Source organism: Crocodylus siamensis, chromosome 4 (genome assembly GCF_052110815.1).
Source record: "Crocodylus siamensis isolate JL-2025a chromosome 4, ASM5211081v1, whole genome shotgun sequence".
Lineage (NCBI taxonomy): Eukaryota > Metazoa > Chordata > Crocodylia > Crocodylidae > Crocodylus > Crocodylus siamensis.
Window position 1 is genome coordinate 56,695,026 of NC_143398.1, and position 22,017 is coordinate 56,717,042.

The 22,017-nt window shown below is 44.1% G+C and overlaps 1 long non-coding RNA gene across 1 annotated transcript; it reads right to left on the bottom strand.

Annotated features, from left to right (window-relative positions):
- Positions 1-1,022: 1,022 nt before the first annotated feature.
- LOC149865742 (uncharacterized) lies at positions 1,023-20,308 on the bottom strand. Its single transcript, XR_016441583.1, has 3 exons — positions 20,189-20,308; positions 9,221-9,316; positions 1,023-1,473 (listed from the first exon to the last, which is right to left on the bottom strand). It is a non-coding gene; the product is annotated as an uncharacterized LOC149865742 (long non-coding RNA).
- Between the last annotated feature and the right edge of the window lie 1,709 nt (positions 20,309-22,017).

The window sequence follows — 22,017 nt, forward strand, 5'->3', positions numbered from 1 at the left end:
AATTATTATTACTGAATATGTAATGCCAGTGATTGACATCATGAAGTGCTTGGAAACTGAGAAGACCTATATACATCAAGTTTTCCGTAATCTAGGAGTCAAAGCAAAGGTTCTCTTTGCAAGCAGAACCACGGAAGGTTTTTCCAAATTTGGAACAACAACATGTACTTGGCTGAAATACTTGTCTTTAGAGGAGCAACAAGACACAGAAGGAAACTTGTTTTACAGATCACGTATGACAAGTGACTTTGCTTCACGGCCAGATATATTTTATCTCCTGAGCTGAGATCTGAGAACAGCTCATCTACTCTGCAGTACACAACACAAGTTATTCATCTGTTTTGAAGGGTGGAGTTTATCTTCGAACTTTGAGAACGTCTCAACTTTGAGACAGGAAAAAGTACAAGGGCAATTTACAGAATGCCATTCTGAAGCAATTCTGTAGTTTTTCCATTCACGATTTCTGGAAAAGAAGTCAACAGCAGTGGCCCAAGTTCATTCACTCTGTATAGCAGATGTTGATTTTACCTGTGTCCAGTGAAACTGCTAAGCAAGCATTTTCAAAGTTCAGTCATGAACTAAAAAGCATATTCAAACAATCAAGGAAGATATGCATTATACTTTACTTGTAAACTTCTCTTTTCCTTAAAGGTGGAAATTACATTTCTTGACTATATTCAGATTGTACTTCTTAATATATCAGGATATTTGTTATGAAAATAGCACAGTCTATTTAAATTATAATATGGTGTGAATTAAAATTGTATTATTTAAAATTAGCACATTTTAATAGTAAAAATATAGGTTGAAAAACATGTAGGTCTAGTTCTAGAAGAGGTATATGAAATGCACTGAATCCTAAACAGTACAAAGGTTAACTTAACATGTAACTCATTTTAAAAACTAGAATAGAAATAGAAATGTATCTTATGTAGACAAGAATTTGGGAAGTACTAAAATAAAACCTTTTCATCATGGTATATAAAAACATGCATCCCAAAAAATCCTGATTTTTGGACATCTTCATAGAATTCAATAATGACAAAGCAAAACCACCCAAAACTAAAATTAATAAATACTTAAAAGCAGAAATCCCATCAATGATAAAACTTTTGAATTATGAATCCAGGATTGGAATGATCCATGTTTATTCTCAAGTATGGAACACTTTTCTTTTGACACAAGCACATGCAGGAATACAAGGCAAAGATCACAACAACACACTTAAATTAAGAAGTGAATGAGATCAAAGTGCCTTTTGTTAAATTCCTGGCAGGTTCACTTATTTGGCAGCCATAGCCTCAGCGTGGGAATCCATCTTCAAGAACAAGGGAGGGGCCGCATTCATTTAGTGAGACCTCCCAACCTGAGAGCTTCTTGTGGATCCATCGTGAACTAAAAGGCCTCTGCTCTGGTGGGCTAGGCATGATTCCAGTTTATTGCATGGTTTCAGATAGTTCTGACTTGGGCTGCCTATAAAGTTAAGACAGTTATTTATACTGAATGAACATGGGTAAACAGCACCATTAAGTAAATTGCTATATTGTTTAAATTCTGAATTAAACAATTATAGAGGAGCAGACTCAGGGGATCTATACCCAGGAGCTGTTTCAGGGGAGATAAGTGAGCTGGGGGCTCTTTACTGCACACACCATCTCTCCTTCTCTTTAGAAAGAATTGCAGTAATTGGATAGCTCCTTTTTCCATGAGATGTTGGGCTGCCAACTCCTTTTCCCAGCAGGTGACAACTTATCTGACTCTAAACCTACAGAGTGTGAGAGGGCACCTGGGATTTTGTTGTTGTCCTCTTCCACTGACCATGCTGGACATCAGAGACACATTCAGAATCACACGTCTTGTTTTCTGTGACCATTGCAGCATGGTTTATGATACATGCAGAGTAGGGAAGGGGATAAGACAGACAGTTGGAAGTGGGTGTAATGGTACTTGGTAGTGAGGGAGACAAGTAAGAAGTATGAAGTTGACAGCAATGATTTGTAGTCAAGAGGGCTGCCGCAAGTTCTCACACCTCGGCTAGAGAAAAGAACTCTGGGACATTGCATTTCTGTAGCTTTCTGTTAAGAGGAAGAATGATGAAAGAAATTTCCCTGAATTGTGAGAGTTCTGCCCAAGGCAGAGCAGTCAGCTCTCAGACATTTTTAGCATTCTTTCCTGGGTAAGCCTGGAAGAGGAAAGAAGCAAAATTAAGAAAAAGAGGGGAAATGAGAGTCTCTGGTGTAGGGTTACCATATTTCCAGGTCCAAAAACTTGTTGGGAGCAGGGGGAGGGGGTGTGTGGAGGGAGCAGGGAGAATATGATAGGCGGGGGCAGTGACATGCTGGTGTCCTACCCCTGCCCATTCTGTTGCCTCTCACTAACAAGCCAGCCCCCAGCACTGCTGCTGCCCCTCACTCCAGATCCATTGACTCCAGGTCTGACAGTGCTCCTCACTCCCCCCTGCCCCCGCCCTCTTACTGGTGCCCTTCACTCCCAACCCGCAGCCCCCTGGCACTGCCAGTGCCCTGCAGTCACCCATCCCATCCCTCATGCCTCTCACTCCTTATCCACAGCCCCTGAACCCCTCCCAGCCCTGCCAGTGCCCCTCACTTCTGACCTGCTGACCCCTGCCCTGCTGTTGTCCCTCAGTCCCGACCCACAGAGCCCTGCCCCCAGCCCTGATGCCCAAGCAGCTCCCACAATGTGCTCATGCTTGTTCTCTCTCTCTCTCTCCCTCTCTCCATGATTGCTGGAGCCAGCATGGGGAGCATGTGACCCCCGGCAGTCAATCACCTTGCCCACTAATCCCAACCGTGAGCAGCCAGCCTGGGAGAACAGAAATCTTGGACATTTGCTCTTATTTTATAAACCCACACAGATGCAGCACAGGTGTCCAAAAAAGAAGACATTTCTGGGAAAACCGGGTCGTATGGCAACCCTACTGTGGTGCAGTTCTAAAAGATCCAGCACAGAAACTTGCAATCAATGGAGGAGAGGCCTTGTCTGACTTTAAGCCATTTTTGCACCTTCAGAATTTTGATCTGCTTCTAGAGGATGGATAATTTGACAGGGCTTTGGAGTTATGTTGCTTCCCTGGGCTTTCCTATGGGCTGCAGCACTGTGTGGAACGTCTGCATACCTGACCTTGCTCCCGCAATTTACTCCAGGCCTGACCTCACCCTATCTCCAGGGATTTGTTAGCAGATCCTTGTGTGGGAGCCTCATGTGGATGTTCCAAAGTGCTTGCACTGGGTGGGGGTCTTTTTTTTCTGTATATGGTGCTTTTAGGATCCTTTTATGTAAATGGCCTGTAAAATGGGTATCCAGGCCTTAGTGAGGTCAGATTCCAATGCTATTACAGTTACATTGATTCCACTGGGGACAGGATTATGTGACATGCAGGGGCCAGGCAGCATTGAAAAAACTCATGATCATGAGAATTAGCTGAGAAGACCTGATTCAGAGAGTAATCTAATAGTTTGATACATTACTTTTTCAATCTCTCAATAGACTATTATTTGGTACAGCCTGTTTGTATCTTTTAGCTCCTTTCTATCTTTGCCTTCAGTTCAAATAGTTCAGCATCTAACTTGAGTTGTAACTCAGTGGAAGAAGAGAGGCAAAATGCATCCTGTTTGTTATGCACTGTTTGCTTTGACAGAATAAGCCTGTGAAATACATATCTTTAAATGATAACCCTGGTCTTTTTATCAGGACAATTTGAGCCATGGCTTGCCCTTAACATGGTGTTATTGTTCTTGATGATTAATTAATGTGGTCAAGTACAGCTCTGGGTGCCAAAGGGATTTACTATTTAAACTAAGACGTGGCAGCATGTCAGTGCAATCCCCTGGCATCTCTTAGTGAGGTCAGATTCCAATCCTATTACAGTTACATTGATTCCACTGGGGACGGGATTAGATTCTGGGGTTGAATCAATATGTTCAATGATGTCCTGATCCAAGATTTGTTGTAGCCTCCCTGTTTCTGTTGTACAGAGAGCAATTGGGGTCTGGCACAAGACGACATTTAATTGGTACCTGGAGGGAATCCCTTAACTTAGTTTTCTTAACATCTAGACACACCTAGGACCATTTGCCCCCAGGACACTTTCTGTCATTCTGGCAACATAAAGGGACTTGAAAGTAGATACTCATTTCACAGGCCATTTATATTGCTGCTGCTATGTGAAAAGGCTTTATGGTAAATGAAAAGAAGAGACTAAAGGCTTGCAGGACTCCTGTGTTTAGAATTGCCAAATCTAGGATTTTGGACTCCCACTGAGAGAAAGTGAGTAGGGCTAAGAGCATAGCTCTCTATTCAGCTAAAGAAGTTATGACTTCAAGAGGCACTGTTTTCTATCCCATGAGCATAGCTCTAATAAGGCATAAACAATGATAGTGAAAGGAAGTGCTTTTATTGCCCATAAGAACAGTCCATGCATTGCAGTTAGCCTGGATGCTCCTATTCTACCTGTATAATAAATTTAAAGTTAGCAGTAGAGTTCTTTTGTAAAACTTACCACTGATTCTGACAAGTTGCGTTTTTCAAAGTGGTTAAACTTACCACATAGGTAGCAAGACTGACAAGACACTAGCAAATAACCATCTCTAAGATAGATGTACTATGACTAAGATGCTAGGTAAAATAAAAACTTTCATTTCCCAAACTTTCACTCCACCTGAACCATTAACCAACCATTCTTGAGTTATATAAGAAGCTTGGAGTGTCTTAAAAACCAGTTTTGATTTGTATCCCCTTCGGTGGTTCTTGGTTTTGAGAAGACCAGAACACTGTACAAAGCCCTATGTTCAGCACTGTCAACCCCACTGTGCCAAAAATCATGAGATGCACTCTTTAAAAAAATCAAGAGATTGGCATATAAATTATGAGATACTATTTTTGAAGCATGTGTATGTGGGGAGCGGGGGTTATTTGTGAAGGTGTGAGGGGCTGTGGGTGTGTGTGGGGTGTTTGGAGCCCAGGGATGGAGGGTCCCTGCACACCCTGGCAGGATGCGGGGTACTGTGGGTCTGGAGTGAAAGGGAGCAGCAGGGCTGGGGTGGGCTGTGGCTTGGGATTGAGGAACAGACACACAGACATCACCCAGTGGAGGGGAAGGGTCAGGGGGAGAGCCAAGGGGTATGGCGGGGGCGGGAGATCAAGGCCCCCATGGTAAGGGTAGGAGTGAGGCAGGAGCAGGGGCTGGGGTGAATGGGGCCCCAGGGCTGGGGCAGGCCATCCAGAGGTGCAGGGAGGGCATGGTTCCCAGCAGCTGCATGCACCCCTGGGGGAGACATGGGGGGCATGATCCCCCCATGGAGCAGAGGCAGGCTGCCTACTGCAGACTGGGGCTCTGCACCATACTGACTTTGCCCCAGGAGCTCAGCCATGTGACGCCATTGCCATCTGCCGGGTGGCAGGGGATGCAGAGCGCACTGACTGTGCAGCACATTACCTACCCACCCAAGCACACTGACATTGCATGGCTGAGCTCCCATGGTAAAAAGACAGCAGGTTGCAAAATGCACACAGTGCATGTGAAAAGGTTTTCCATGCTGCGTATTTGTAGCACAAAGTCAAAATGAGATACCAGGAAATCCCACTTATAAAAAGGTTGGGCAGTACACGTGGCTGTAGTGTGTGCCATCTGTGACTGGAGCCTGACCAGCCAGAGCCACACTCCAGTTGCTGGCCAGGCTCCAGATGCCTGGATTGCCACTGCTACAGCCTCAGAAGCTCCCAAGACCCCAGATAAGGCTGCAGGGGCCAGCCCAGGAGCTGGCCCCAGCTTCCCCCACCCCACTCCGGGCAGTTTGCTGCATGCCAGAGCACATGTGCAGGGGGGTTCCCTGGAGACAAGTAGCAGCAACACACAATGTGCCACTGCTATTTGTCCCCAGGTAAACACGTGTACATGCTCATGGGGATGCATCCAAATGGTTTAAAATGTGTACTGACGAGAATCTATATAGGGAGCCCATTGGACAGTTTTTCAGGGAATGATCCTTCAATAAAGAATGGGATCACCAGCTAGCCAAACTGTACTTTAAATACAGACTTTTTAATACATAGTTTGTATATTAAATTATACATTAAAACTTTTTGGGAGAAGGTCCAGCAGAAATAAAAGACTTAGTTGATCCCAGCAGTTCAGTGCCTCTGAAAATCAGGACAATTTTCTTAGAGGCCTACCTCTGGATCTGGTAGCCTGAATTTAGGCACAGAAGGCAATACCGCCAGCTCTTATGATTTTAAATGTCAGTCTTGTGATACTTGGTGCTTTCTTTAAAGTCCTAGTTCACAGAGCTGGAAAAGCTTGATATTTTTTGTCTAATAAAGTTTCTGATTATAGAGAAAAACTACAAAATATGGTGTGTATGTACTGAAAAAACAAATAAAAGGCCCCCAAATTATGATTTTACAAGGATCACATGATTTTTAAGCAAGCCTCATGATATTTTGAGTGTGACTCACTATTTTTGAAGGTTTGGGGTTGTGAATACTACACATGTTAACCATCATTACCTTGTAAATTACAGTCAAAGCAGGGACATACATTATATTGCTGAACTATAAGTGCATTCCTTCTTCCAAGGAGATTTAACTTAAATTGAATTCTATTTACAAAAAAAGAACTAAACAGTGAAACCACAGACGATACTATAACTTTCACTCTTTGTCCTACAAACAGAGGGAATATAGAGTCATTAAGGGATAGAGGATAAATCATGTAATAATATCCAGCATAAAGAGAATGTTTGTTTGGAGTGTCTACAAACTCAGATTTTGTTCCTTGTTAACTGCCTCAGAGTAAATATTTGTCATTGTAAAGTACTCAGATTAATAAATAAGATATTGAAAAAAAAATGATTATGATGGGTTTCTTAAGCAGAAAGGGAAAATGGGCCAAAGATGATGGAAATGGATATATGCATCTCCACAGCTGGGAGGGCAAACAGCAGAAAGAACAGATTTTTCTTACTGTAAACAGATGAATTAATCATATTTCAAAAACAGAATTAAAAGGGAGTCTATAGCTGGGAGAGGTACCCAAAGGATTTTTCTTTCTATGCATATTTGAATGATAATTTGAACTAGATCTTTACAAAGGTTGCAGCTGAGTGGAAGACAGCAAATGAAAAAATGGGCGGGGGAGGAGTGTGGAGAATCAGTATTTGTAATTTTAAATATTAATTTATTTGGGATTAGCCTGGTGACTGGGGACAAGCTAATGGAGAGCAGACAGCATTTTTAGACCTATGGCTTGAATGAAAGTTTAAGAGAAAAGCTGTATCTATTTAACAATATTGAAACTGGCACCTTAAAACAGCTTTGGAGCTGTAGGTGACAGAAGGACAGATTTGGATATTGTTATTCACATAGTAGGTACCACTTACTCCTCAAATTACTTTATTGCCTCTGCTAAGTATTAATGACAGAACACTGCTCTGTATGGGTATCCGTAGTATGGTTTCAGTCAAGTTTCATCAATACAGTTCCTTGACAACAATTCCTTTGGGTTCCTGAGTTTGGTGGGGTTGGTTCTTTAGCAAGGGTTTTTATTCCTTTTTTCAGAAGAGGGATTGCTCACCAGGTATTCCAAGTATTTGCTGTTATATGGGAAGAAAAATTTTAAGATATGAAAATAGTGTTGTGTATTCTCTTCCTTTTACTTACAGTTCAAAAATATAGTTAAGGATAGTGTATGCAGCAAAAGCGTAATAACAACTCTTTTCCTGTAACAGTTGCTGGCTACTTTAGAGGCTTGGAGTCAGATGTTGATTAGATGAATTACAACTTAAACTCTCCTAGTATAAACCATGCCATGCCCCAGGCTTCTCAAAACAATGCTCCCTATTTTAACCCATAATGGGTAGTTGGATTCAGTAAATGGCCTAATCATGGCAACATAAATATTTATGGGAGAAGTTTCTCAATTAAGGTATGAGCTTGTTTAGATGCTATCAGCTAGAAAGGGCTTTCCCAAACAAGAAAATTACTGTTAAGAGACATTAGGAAATGGTTAAAGTCCAAGGGACTAAAGGGTCATTGAGCCTTTAACATGCAGAGGCTACTATGGTGGAAACTTTGCTTGTTATTAGTTTTTACACATCTTCAGTTTTAAAGGATCCATAGTTGCAGAATAGAAAGTTATTTTGTTTCTCCTTTGAACAATAAAACACCCTCGCATCTCTGCGTATCAGACTCTCTAACCCAAGTGCTTGGCTTTGTTTTAGGAGTGGTATGTTTCTTGGAGAGAATGATGATTAATGTCCAAGTGCTGAGAAACTTTTTTACTGCTTAAAGAGTGTCCCCTTGTTTACATCTACAGAGATACTTATAAAGGAAGGTGCTGCTCAAGATGAAGGTGTCCTAAGGAATGATCTAAAAAGACATGGAGATCATTCTGATCTTGGTTATCTCAAGGTAAATCTTGAGTGATTTTATTGATTTCAGTAGATTCGTGCTGGATTTATCCCAGTGTAATAAAGGTTAAAATGTATCCCTGAATGTGTAATTTCGAAGTCATCTCACAGTGAAAGAGCTGTACAAAATTGGAAATGTGGAATATAGGCAGAACCATTACCCTGGGAAAAGGGTATGTGATCTCTATGGGGCTTCATTAATCTACTAAACAGTGTGTGTGTATGTCTGCCATATGGTATTTTACTTTAAAGGTATAACACCAAAAAAAAAAAAAGAAAAAAGAAAAAAGAGAATGCTCTACAAGCCCTCTGCCTCGGAGCAAAATCCATATCTTTTAAAACAGTCCAATTAAAAAATATGTGGTGCATGTAAAAATACTTTAAATGTCATAAATGAAGTTATTAATTATCTCTGATTATCTTTTTGAAGTTAGCAGCTGCAAGGAGTTTCAGGGCAGGCTTTAGTGCAAGAGGTCAAATATTACAACATTTTTATAACAAAACCAACACTTATTTGTTAGTTGATATCAGCTGGCAACCAAATTATGGTTTTATACATGAAGCTGGCTTTTGTTCACTTGGAATGCCTAGTATAGCCAAGAGCATGGAAAATCCTTCCCAAACATCACAGCTGTAGCATAACCACAGGACAGCTACACACCTGAAAAAATATGGACTATAAAAAGGGTGTTCACTCTTATATAATTACATGCATGAGGTGGAAAAATTAAAATAATGCAATATTTATTATAACAAACATCAGATTTTATGATTAAATACTCCCTGTAACTAACCTTTTGTTGAATAGTGTTCCAGTTAACATGGCCTTACAGTGTAAATACAGGAACAATGACTTCTTGGAAGAAAGGGGAATCTGAGAGCTGAAGGAGCTGAGGATGAAATGATACAAAATACCCACTGTATCATCACTGCAGACTTTGGTTAACAGAACAAAAATGGTAACAGGGCATTAGAAAGTGGCTGTGGTTCCCACTCTACTGGGAGCCCTGAGCAAGCCAAAAGAACAGCAAAACTGAGTAGTCAACAAGACAAAAAGTGTGTGAGCTATGTTAATTTTGCCCACCCCAAACAGCCTTCATCAGTGGGACTACTGCAAAGCCTGAGCCCAGTTCATAGTTACTTCTCTGGAGAAGAAAGGTTATCAAAGTGGAACCATCCTCTCTCTTTCCTTGAGGACAAATCTTCACTCACTTACAAGAGTTCCCACTGGTCCCTTTCAGTTCCTAATATCTGAGACCTTAACAATCATAATTGAATGAATGAATCCTTACAACATCCCTCTTGTAAGGATAGTTACATTGTCCACCTATATTTGTAGAACTTTCAGTGTTTCTATCTATTCTGCTGGGTGTATGGGGTGTGTCTGTGGTTTCTCATTTGCAAGATAGGAAAAGACCCTCCAAGATCGTGGCCTGTGGGATTATTACTAGAGGCTATAGCTAGCAGTGCTAAGTTATTATGCCTCTGAACAGCTTCCTGTCTTTCTTATTACATCATAGAACATTTTGGGGCAGAAAGTCAAAAACACCCAGAACCTCAACTTGTAAGATGTTGGTGTGCTAGGGCCAGACAGTGGGGGAGCCATGACTGGCCCAATTCTTGTTATGGCAGCACAGTCCCAACCCCTTCCCTGCTGTCCAACCCAAGGCACGAGTGCCAAGCCAAATGCCTATGAGTGCCATACTCTGGCACCCATGCCGGGGGGGTTCCTACCCCTGTCATAGAACATAGCATGCAGCTGAATGTGTCCTCACTCTTTTCCTCTTTTCCTACTGCCTCCAAACTCCATTGGCCTTCTTTGGCAGAAATGGCAGTGGTAGAGGAGGATAAGTTAGTAACAGGCTCCCCTGAGTGACTACGGTGAATGATACCATAAAAAGACAACCATTCCTTGCAGCCATTTTTACCCTCTGCCCACTTTTTCCTTACTTGCAATCACTAGAGGGTTTTTTTATGGGATTTAAGTAAGGAAAGCATGCTACAGAGATGATGTTTTCCTTGTGTTTAGCTCCATGGGTTTAGCTTCCAAAAATGTTGTCTCCCCTGTTGTCACAGAAGCAGAGGAGGAGATTCTTGGCCTAACTGTTCCCTGCTCTAATCTGTGTAAGTATTGCAGTGCTTCAAAGCATATTTTAAGACAGCCAAACTTTGACTATAGCCCATCTTATTTTGCAATTCCATTTTATTTTTTTTTAGACAGATGGTTTCCATAATGTTTAGTGCTATTCAGCATTCCTGTGAGGGGATGTGACTGGGCACATGGGTAGTGGGAGGAGGAGGAGGAGGAGGAGGACAGGCAGGGAGCCAGTCCTGAAGGACTGGGACAGCTTACTGCACTGTGCTCGCCAATGTGGCAACTCATCCAAAGAGAGAGACAGTTCATCAGTAGCAACCACATTATTACTTAGACTAGGTTTACCTACCTCTGACAAATTAATTTTGGCAGTGTTCCCTCCACCCCACAAAAGCATCAGGCAATAAAATTTCCTTAGATAAATAGAAACTATCATGCATTTTAGGCTTCTTTAAAAGTAGCAGTAGCATTTCTCTCTCAGTTATCAATTTTACCTAGTTACAGGATTTTTCAAAGCATAGGAGAGACTAACCTTTCCTCAGACCACAAGCTTATGGTTACCCTCCTGGGAAGAATGTCTTCTGTCCAGAATCTAGGTTAATTATATGCAGACTTTCTTTAGTAGTTTTGACAGTGTACAAAGGGCAACATGACATTTATCTTGACATTACCTTAAAACATTTCCCTAAGAATATATAGGGGGCTATAATAAGTCTCAGCCTTTCAAAAGTTATGAGTGATTTTGAATATTTAAACTTTGTCCAAGTTTTGCTCATATGAAAAAACCCTAAGGGTTATTTTGAGAGTTTCAGCACTTGGGAACAACAACTTTTAAGATGTGCCAAGTTTAAACCAAAAAATAAAACATGCAATATTTGCAGTCACTCGTGACAAGCTTAGAGCCTTGTTACATGTTGCATTTTGAGCTACTCAGATGCTGATTGAGGTTAATGCTAGCTCCAGTTTGGAGCAGTCACATCTTGGCTAGGGACAGAAGTTACAGATAAACCAGTTTAAGTGATCAGAAACTGGTTTAGACCTGTAACAGAACAGAAGCTCAGTGCACATAAACCAGTTTCAAAATTGCTGAAACTAGTTTAAGATAAACCTGGTTGAATGTTGTATCAGACTTAGCTGATTTGGCTCAAACTGATTTATGAAAATTCTGTCCCATACCCCTTCCTGGTTCAAGTTAAATCACAGGCCTCCAGAATGCTTTCCAGCCTTGGGCTGTGCTGTTCTGTCTGCTCCAGAGAGCAGGGCTGGCCCCACCCTCCTGCTGCCTGAGGAGGAGAAGGGCAAGTCCGGCTGGGGATGCAGCCCTGTCTGTGGGGGGCTGCCTCCTCTCCCCCCAGGCAAACAAAAACTGGGTCTGGGGCCAGGGAGGGGGATTAAACACCCCTTCCCCCACTTAAACTTACTGCTGGCTGCAACTGTGGAGTAGAAATACCTGGAAGAAAGAACAGAGAGTGATGAGCAACCCTGCAGAGTCCTGCTGCTGTAATTCTGGACTACAAATCCCAGAGACATCAGGGACAGAAGGAAGAGGAAGTAAACACAGCTAGAGAGCCATGCTCTAGTGCCCCTGGGCTTCTGACCTGAGTCACTGCAGGCATGTGGCTGTGTTTCCTTAATGAAAGGTAAATGTCTGTTCACTTCTGTTTCAATTTAATCTGTGCAGTTTAGACTAACCTGCAAAGACTAAATCAATTTAGCCATGGTCTTTTTGACTGCTTGTACCTAACCCTTAAGTCTAAATACTTTGTCTGTCTCCCGCCTGCACAGCTATGACTTGCCACTAGAGGGCTGGTGATCAGGGACCTGACTAGGAGCTACAGCTGGGAGTTGTCACTACAGGGTTGATAAGCCAGGATATGATTCTATCCCTTCTCTAGGTGGGGGTGTGTAAGATGGGTTTGGGAAGGGGCAGGGACTTGAAGCTGGGAGGCTAAGAGCTGGGAGGCCGGGAAGCTAAGAGCATGGGGTGGGTAATGAACTGGGAGGTAGAAAGGTGGTGAAATGAAGAAAGTCAGCCATTGAAGGATAAAAGAAGAAGAAGAAAAAAGAACTTAGACGAGGCTTGTCCAACATACGGCCCGCAGGCCGCCATGCAGCCCTCCAAGCTGTTTTCTGAGGCCCGAGGTGCTGCGACAGGAAATGAAAGTAAACACTGTACTTTCATTTGGGGGTGGGGGATGATGTGATACTGCTTCAAAGCAGGTCTGATGTTTTAATAAAATGGGATTTGGGACTGTGAGGTTGGGGTGTTGGTCATGGTTCCCAGACTGGCTGAGAGGTGAGAACAGTGAGGGAAGGAGCTTTTGATGGAACTACTGCCCTGCCCTGGGAAGGAAGCCTTAGATCACAGGGACCCACTCTAGACCCCTACCTCGCTTCCCCCCCGAATTTTCCCTATGCCCCACTCCTGGACCTGTCCCTTTTCTGTGACCTGGCTAGTTATTATGTGCTCTGTAGGCTGCTTGCATAGGATTGCACCCCTGGGGGTGGGCAGATCCCTGGTGGTGGGAGAGGGAATTGGCTTTGTGCCAGAATTCCCCACTGGACAGTAGAGTTCTGGGGGTGGAAAATTATCTGCGCAGAACAGGAGGGTGTGTGAAGCAGAGACACTGCATCCTGGGATGCTGGAGAATTGCAGCTTGGGCAGCTCATCTGTGGGGAGTGGCCACACATTAATGGAACACAAGCTGGGTAATGTAGATCAGAGAGAATCTTTCCCTGGAGTGGCATAACTTTAAGCCGCCTAAAGTGTGCTTAAAACTAGTTTCAGGTGTTAATGTGTGCACAATCCAGCCGTGAAGAGCTCCAGGAGCCACCTAAATTTAGCCTGTAACAAGGCCTTTAGGCTTACTAAATAACGGTGTCATTCTGTAACTGACTTAAAACACAAGGAAATAAATTGTTATCCAAGAAACAACAGCACAACTTGAGCTTGAATAACTGTTCTGTAGAGTCCATTCTCCAGCAAGATAGTATCCCAAAGAGTTATTTTCATATCCTTTTGATTTTTTGTATTGGATATGATGAATGGGAACATTGAATGTTTATTATAATTTGGATTTGAATTTGAAGTCTAGAAGTTGAAAAGTAAATGCTACCCTCTGCTAAGACTTGATGTTGAAGAGTATACATATTAGAAACAACAGCTTTTTTAAAACTGTTAATTTTTGGTATAAGGTACTTACTCTTTTTTAATTTTCTCTCCCAAATCCAACTGTTGTCATCAAACTTAAAGACAAATAAGTAATTCATGATTGCTATTTTTTCAGTAATTATAGCCTATTTTTCTGTCCATTAATTGCTTGGAAGCAGTTTATGATTTTCCTGACTTGATGTATTATACAAGCTATTTGCTATTTAATTTTTGGTGATTTTTGTTATTGGTTGATTATTCATGAACTGTTTAGATGAATATCTAAGATTAAAAAAACTGAAATTTAATTTAGTTTTGACTGGACACAAAAACCACAAACTTGGTTTTCGTCCTTTGTTGGATGAGAACAATGATGTAAATGTTTAACTTAAAATTCACCTTTTCTGTACATTTTTTACTTGCCATTTTCACAAATATTCCTGTCAGGAAACTAATATACTAGTGTATTTATGCTCAAAGTAAATTCATTTTTATTCTAATTAATATTCATTACTTTCATTTTTTCTTAAAGTATCCACCAGGCCCTGGTCAATTTTACATATTATCAGTGAATCAAATTCACTGATAGTGGTAGATCAGTGGTTTCCAAACTGTAGGTCAGAACATCATCAGACAGGGTTGTGGCACAGTGCTCTCTCTCACTCCAGGTCCCCGCCCTGCTGGGCTGCATAGGCCTGAGGGAAGGGCAGCAGGGTGGGGAGCCCCAAGCCTACAGAGGGCAGCTCGCATCCTCCCCTCCACCCACTGGCTCAGCTCTGGCCATGCTACCCACAGGGGAGGGAGGGAGGGATGGGGAACTGGACTCCATGTTCCAGCCTAAGCAGCTGCTGCTTCCTGTGGGCAGCAGCCAGGGCTCAGGTGCTGCTGGGAGGCATGGGGGGGGAGTCAGGGAGTTGTGGGTCCTGGCCCTGGAGCACCTGGGTAGAGTAGTGGGGATGTGGGTTGGGAGTAAGGGGTACCTGGGGGAAGTGGGGAGTTGTGAGTTGGGAATAAGGGGTCATGCTGAGGAAATGGGGTCATGCTGAGGAAAAGTTTGGGAAGCACTGCCTTAGATGAAATTCACACAGGCTAAGAGCAGACATTAAACATAATAAACTGGTTTAAGTGATCAGAATCTGGTTTAAACCTGTAACAGAACAGATATTCAGTACATATAAACCAGTTTCAAAATGGCCAAAACCAATTTTAGATAAACCTGGTTGAATATATTATCTGACTTAACTGACTGAGCTCATACCAGTTTATGCAGTGTCTGTCCCAGACCTCTTCCTGGTTTAAATTAAGCCAGAGTCCTCCATCATCCTAGCATGCTCTCTGAGCTGGGCTGTGCTGTGTGCTCCAGAGCAGAGATATCCCTGCCCTTGTGCTCTCTATCCTGAGCAGAGGCAGGATATGGTGAGACACTGGCCAGCATGGCCCCATTAAGGCAAAGTGGGCAGGAAGGGGGTTAATTCTTCCCTCCTTCCCCTTCTCCCCCACCTCAGCTGGGTTCTGCCTGTCTGTCAGAGAGCAGAGGGGAGGGGGCTGCAGTGGTGGCCCCTGGGACTGGCAGGTCCTGGCTGCAGGGCAGAAGAGATGGAGTAAGGAATTAACCCTTCTCTCTGCCCCCTTCACTTTATTGGGGCCATGCTGGGATGAACTCTTTCCCCCTCCTCCTCCTTTCCCCAGGCTGGGGAGGTGGGGGGGGGGGGTCTGTGTGGTACTGGAGGAGGACTTCTCCTCCTCATCCTCCCCCCCACACCACTATGGGATGGGGAGGAGTCTCTTTGTGAGGCTGCCCAGCCCAAGAGGGGGCCTCTTTCCCCCCACTCCTCCCTCCTGCAGGGTGGAGAGGGGGGCTCTGTTCAGTTCAGGGGGGCGGTACTTTTCCTGCTCCTTCTCCTCCCTGCACCCCTCACCACTGCAGGGCAGGGAGAGGAGGCTGTGTGGTGTGGTGCTGCCCAGCCTGGGCACAGGCAGTGGCTGTAACTGAGCCACAGCTGCTGGGGGTGGCGCCACCCGCACAGCCCGGGCTGGCCTTGTTCAGCCCTGGCTGAGGTAGCTGCATGTTGGGGCTGCATTGAGCTGTGGGTGCAGGGCCACCCCCATGGGTGCAGCTCAGTGATGGGGACACTAAGCCCTGTCAGCAGCCTGTCCTGGCCCAGCATAGGTGGCCAGCAGCTGCCTGGGCAGACGGCTATCCGGGCCTGCTCAGAGGCACTGCTGGGCCTGGAGCCCAACAGCCACCCACCATGGGTGCTGAGCCCCCGAGCCCCCGTGGTGCCTCCCAGCCAGCCTGGTTGGGCCACTGCCTGGCCAGCTGCCAGCCACGTGTGCCAGGCTGTTGACAGGGCTCAGTCGCCCTATCACTGAGCTGCACCTGCTGGGGGTGGCATGGCCTGGCCCTATCATACAGCTGCCTCAGCCTGGGCTGAGTGAGACCAGCCTGGGCCGCAGGGGTGGGGCCACCCCCAGCAGCTGCAGTTAAATTAGAGCTGATCCTGGTGCCCTGGCTGTGCTGGGCAGGCCAGTGCCGCACAGAGTCCCCCCTTCCCCCCGCCCCATGGTGGTGGGTGTGGGGGCAGAGGTGGAGGCAGAAGAGTACCCCCCCAGAACTGAACAGAAGCCCTCCCCACCCCGCAATGGTGGGGGAGAAGCAGGGGGAAGAGTCTGCTTCTGGGGCTGGGCAGCCTCTCAGAGCCTCCCTCCCCACCCCATGGGGATGAAGGGGAGGAGGACGGGGAAGATCCCCTCCGAGCACCAAACAGAGCCCCCTCCCTGCCCTGCAGTGGTGGGGGAAAGGAAGGAGGGGAAAGAGTTCCCCTCTGGGGCCAGGCAGTGCTGTGTTCTGGGATCGCTCCTGGCTGTCAGAGAGCCACTGGGGTGGGCAGAGTTCTCCCCTCCTCCTCCTTCCCTGCCACATTGGTCTGGCCACGCTCCCTCTTCCCCCAACCTTGGCATCCTGTAGGCCAAGGCTGGGGTTTTTTCCCCTCCTGAATCTTACTCTGGCCTGGCCATGTGGCCCTCCCCCCAGCTCAGCTTCCCTATGGAAGGTAAGGGAGGGCTGCTCTAGTGCCCTGGGCTTTTGGCCTGAGCCACTGCAGGCATATACCTGCATTTCCAGAATGAAAAGGGAACATCTATCCACTTGCAAACCAATTCAATCTCTGCACCACTAGACTAACCTGCAACAATTGAATCAATTAAGGTTCAGGCTTTTTGAATGTCTGTCCCTAGCCACAGAGGCTGAGGGCCTGTGTAAGTGTGGTGCAAACACTTAGGTTCTGATCCTAAAAGATCTTTGTGAAGGTTGACCCCTGTCCATGTACAGAGACCCACTGAAATCACTGAGGCTGTATATGACAGTAAGCCTCCACCCTCACTAAGATAGTTCCTAGTTCAGGGCCCTGATCTCAGTGCTTAGCTGCTGTATCTGTCATTAGCTAGCCCACAGACAGTCCTGCTGATAGTGAGCCGCTACCTACACAGCACAGAAGGGTCCAGATGCTTGTACATTTGGAGCTGTTTCAAAAGGAAAGTAACTGCTACATTCTAATGATTATATGTGAACAAAATGGGAATGATACAAATGTAGAACAACTTTAACCCTGGATGTAGCAGTGTTCGAGGTGGAGCAGTTTTGCTAGGTGTGTATTGATCCTGGCTGATCCACATTCAACAATCTGAATGTAACATATTGCCCTTTTGAAACCATTTAAATGGCTCCAAATGTATGTGTGTCCATATTTTTACTGACTCCCAATACACAGGTGTTGAGGATTATATTAGATGACCGAGAGGATCTGGAATTATTAGTACCTGGTAAAGAACAATGGTTCTCAAACTGAAGTATACACACCCCAGAGGTACACAGCACTTTGCCAAGGGATACATGCCTAAATTTTAATAATAGAGCTAGAGGTTCTGATTGGTTAATGTGTGATGAGTAGTAGTGTTCCCGTATGTTGACATCAGTGCTGATACTCTTCCTAAAAAATAAATATGCAGAGACACATTGATATAGGGTGTAAAAGCAACAATATTTTGCAGGTAAATGGGTGAGTCAGTGGAAAAGTTTGCAAAACATTGTTGTAGAGTAATAGCAATTACTATTATAGCTAGTGAATTAGTATAACAGCTATTGAAGATCCATTCTGCAGCTCTATCCCTAGTTTCAGGATGGATTTAAATCCAATACCCTGTATACTTTATTCAAATAAAGCTTGATGAATCGGTGACCTTTCACTATTTGTAATCAAAGCCATTTTTGCATTGTGCTTAAAGCATGTGCTTTTGACTCTTGTAGTATAAAGTAAAATGAGCCATTTGTTAAATTATAGAAATAGCCTACTCTGTCTAAAATCCTATATGCCACATTAACTCCTCACTGAATTTTTATAGTTGATTTATAGCACCCAGAAATGAGAGGCTTGTAGTGCAAATGCTGATAGCTTCCCTTGACTAGAACAGTATGAACTGCATGGCTGCAATTCATGATATCATAGTTTAGCATGAAGGAAATCACACTAGTCATTTTCCCCTGTAGAACGAAATGTGCATTATACTGATAAAAAGCAGTGGAAAGAGTTGCACATCTGCTCTGCAATTTCCCAGTCTCTTGCTCTCCTTCTGAAGATAAGTATGCACACATATGGGGTTTCCTTTCCTAAGATGTTCCAAAGCCATAAGTCCTTCTCTCCATTATATACCCAATGACACTTTCTTAAGCACATTAGCAGTGCTTTAACTACCTTGTGGAGATGCTGGGAGTTTTCAGCGATCTATGAAAAATAAATTGCACTGAAGTTATTTACACATAAATGCACGGATAAACCAGGCAGACCATTGTGCATTCCTTCCTAACCTTGGGGGATTTGTGGAGCTTAATTCTTTAACGTTTTCAAAGTACTTTGAGTTCTTTTTATTGAAAGTGCTAAAAACGAAACAAGAATTATTTGTCTTATGGTACAGAAAAAACCCCAAGAACATAAATACATTCCGGATAAATAAACAAACAACTTTCCAAATGTTTTGTTGATAATGATGATGATACAATCTATTGCCTTCAGTGCTAATTGATCCATCAGCAGATTGTGCCACACCTCTGCTTTTGCTCCATATGGCATATTAGTAATTACACTATTTCAGCCTATTGTGTGGAGGTGGCTTGTATAGTAGATTACTCTGTTTAAATTATTCAGGAGGCTTCTCATGGATTTACTTTATATTAGTCCTTTTTTAATGGAATCAAAGCTATATGGAAAAATCATTTTTAGTATGAAAACGTAATTGTTTATGCTTGGATTAACCTGTCAGCGAGGAACAAAGCAGTCATAAGGGGATGGAGGGGAGAATGTGAGTCTTAAGCAGATATTTTTATTAAAGAAATTCCCAGTCTTCTTAAAATGTCACTTCATCCAAATACAGAACTAAATTGGCTCTCTTAGTCTCTCTCTTGCTCTCTCTTTTTTTTTTTTCCAATTTTCCTCTTATATCTTAAAACTGACCAATCAGGGATTAAAATATTTCTGAGCCCCATAGAAGGATGTTCTCGAAGATGGGCCCATAATTAATATGTAAATCAGGCTGATAGTGTCTGGCTAAGGCAACAGATGTACTATACTGATGAGCTGTCACAAGCACAGCTGATGAAACCTGTCTGCTGTTCGTGTGTCAGCCCTTAGAAGTTGCTGATCAAAGTTAGAAGGCTATGCTCTCAGCCCTGCTAAGGCTTTGTCATTGTGTTTGTGTGGCTTGCGCCTATGATGTTTTTGCCTTTAGCTAAATGACGCTTTTGTAGGCATGGTCATCTAAATATCTGTAAGGCTTCTCTCCTGTGATTAAAATAGCTGTATGAATTGCTGCATGCCACTGATAAGGTCCAAGGAGAATAGAATATGTATTTCTGGTGACTGGGCAGTCCCACTAAGGGTCTGTGGGGAGAGTCATCCTGACTGTAGGTGCGGTGATTAGCATTATTAAAGCAACTTCATTTGCACCTATGTCAGTAAGTATTTTGATTTGAAACCTCCATTATGAGGAGTCAATAACTTGGGCACAAAAATGCACTCAGGACTTAAATGTGAATAAAAAGGAATCTTTTTTTTTTCAGTTTTAAGAAATGATTATCTGTTTTGACTAAGAACTATTGTTAGATGCATCCCAACAATCTGAAGTTATCATAAGCCCTGCATTATCTGTGCCTCTGTTTCCCCACTCTAATGTCTGTGGGAGTTTTGCATATGCGGGGAATGCAGGATTGTGGCCCACATACATATTTTCCTGTGTTTTGTAGGAACCTATTGTTTATATTAACAACTACAGAGCAAGCCACTGGAGTGAGAGTTATGAAACCTGGTTTTCTTCAAGGGTTGCAGGCAATTAGCATCACAACATTTGGATTACATTTGTGATATTTAGAATGAAGTGCTTAAGCAGTAGAAATTGATAGAATTTCCTTGAACAACTAATTTGGATTTACAAACACTTTCAAAAAGAATAAAATCTTGTACCCACCAGCAACAGCTACTCCTATGGGCTGCCGTCCTGTGCCAGGGATTCATAGCTAGGGAGGAGTTTCTTGTGAAAAGCCTTTCTGCACATCTGCTCTGCATTTGCCAGAGCCATGAAGCTTTCAGAGCATGAAGGTCCCTGCAAAGCCCTCTACTCCTCCCACAAAGAGTAAATGTCACCATTAGGGAAAAGACTCAGGAACCATGCAGTCACTGGCTGCCTGCAGTGTGCCTCCACCAACTTTTTTTCTTAGGGAGTAGAGGCAGCACAGGGTAGACGTTAACAATGTTTTTTTTGGAACATGTATCATTGGCTTAAGCAGAGAACATGTTGTGGAAAGTGACTGCTCCTTAGATCCACACCCTTTTTATGCACTCCTACATACTTGGCTTGGATTATTTTCTGTAGCCTCCAGGAATGGGGAGGGAATGCCATGCAGCTGCTGCTGCTTGCCCTCTGCAATACTTTGGGGTCTGGCCTTTTCAACTCTCATTTGTTTCTTAGCCCCAGAAAGTCAAAGGCAGGACACTGTTTTCTGTGTTTGTGTTCATGATTGGGGTTTAGAATAGGCATTTTGGCAATAACTTTGGGTTTGGCACGTTGCCAACAAATTGTAGTTTTTAAATTACTTTGATAGTATCGACTAATAAACATCTGTAGAAGGCTTCATTTAGACTTTGCATTTGGAAACAGACCTCTGGACTTTAGTTTAGTGCTTCCTTTTGCCATTAATACTTTTAATAGGCAGGGTTTTTTGTTATAGAAAGCACTCCCAATGGCAAGACCTACATCAGGGCTGTTCAACTTTTAAGGACCAAGGGCCGCACACCCCCTGGCCACACACACTGCAGGGGTTGTACTCCCCCCAGCCACACACACATTGCAAGAGCTACATGTCCCCTGGCCACACACATCACAGGGGCTGCACCCTTCTCCCTCACCATGTCAGTGGCCCTACCCCCACCATGCTGTGCCCACGGTTCAAATTACACTCTGACTCTTGGTGGGGGTCTGCAGTGGTGGCAGCTGGAAGGAGCCACAGCCTGAGCCGGGGTCTCTTGTCTCTTATGTGGGGGGGGCTTATGGAGGGAGCTCTCATCTCTTATGTGGGGCTCAGCCTTTGCCAAGCCCCCCCACTCCATATTTCAAACCCTGGCTATGCCCATGTCCCCCAGTGTGTTGTGGCAAGCACCTCTCCCTGATGCAGTGTGGAGCACTCCTGTGCTCCATACATCATGCCATGTGATGGCCCCACTGCCCTACACAGTGGGTACCCTCTCTGATGTACCACATTAGGGCACTATGTGGTGTACTAAGGTTTCCCCCTGTTACTTGGCAGCAGATTTGGCCCCACCCCACCTCACCCCTAGGGGTGGGGACAGGTTGTAAAAGCAGGAAGAGGCACTGGGAGGCTGGAAACAAGTGTCAGAAGCCATTTGAGTGGTGGGTTGTATACTGCCCAGACAGGGAGCTTGGGAGTTGCAGGTTAATCCTTCAGGGACTCCATATGGCCTACACACCACCAGTTCAGCAGCTCTGACCTACATAAAAAACATCTGTGACACAGGGCAGGCAACGTCCCCAATCCTGGCATCATGGAACAGCCTGAAAACTGGAACCTTGGGAGAACTTGAAAAGCCATTCACAGCAATATGCCTTTTCATTTTCTCTCTTCTTTTCTCCACATTCACAAATGGCACAATTGCTTTCAATTTTAAGAAAGCCTCCCTCCTCCTATTGAGGCATCCATTAGACAGAAGTCTGGGCTTTACTTTGCCCCTACTGCCAAGAATTGCCTCAGCAGGTGACCTTTCAGAAACGTTTACAGCTGG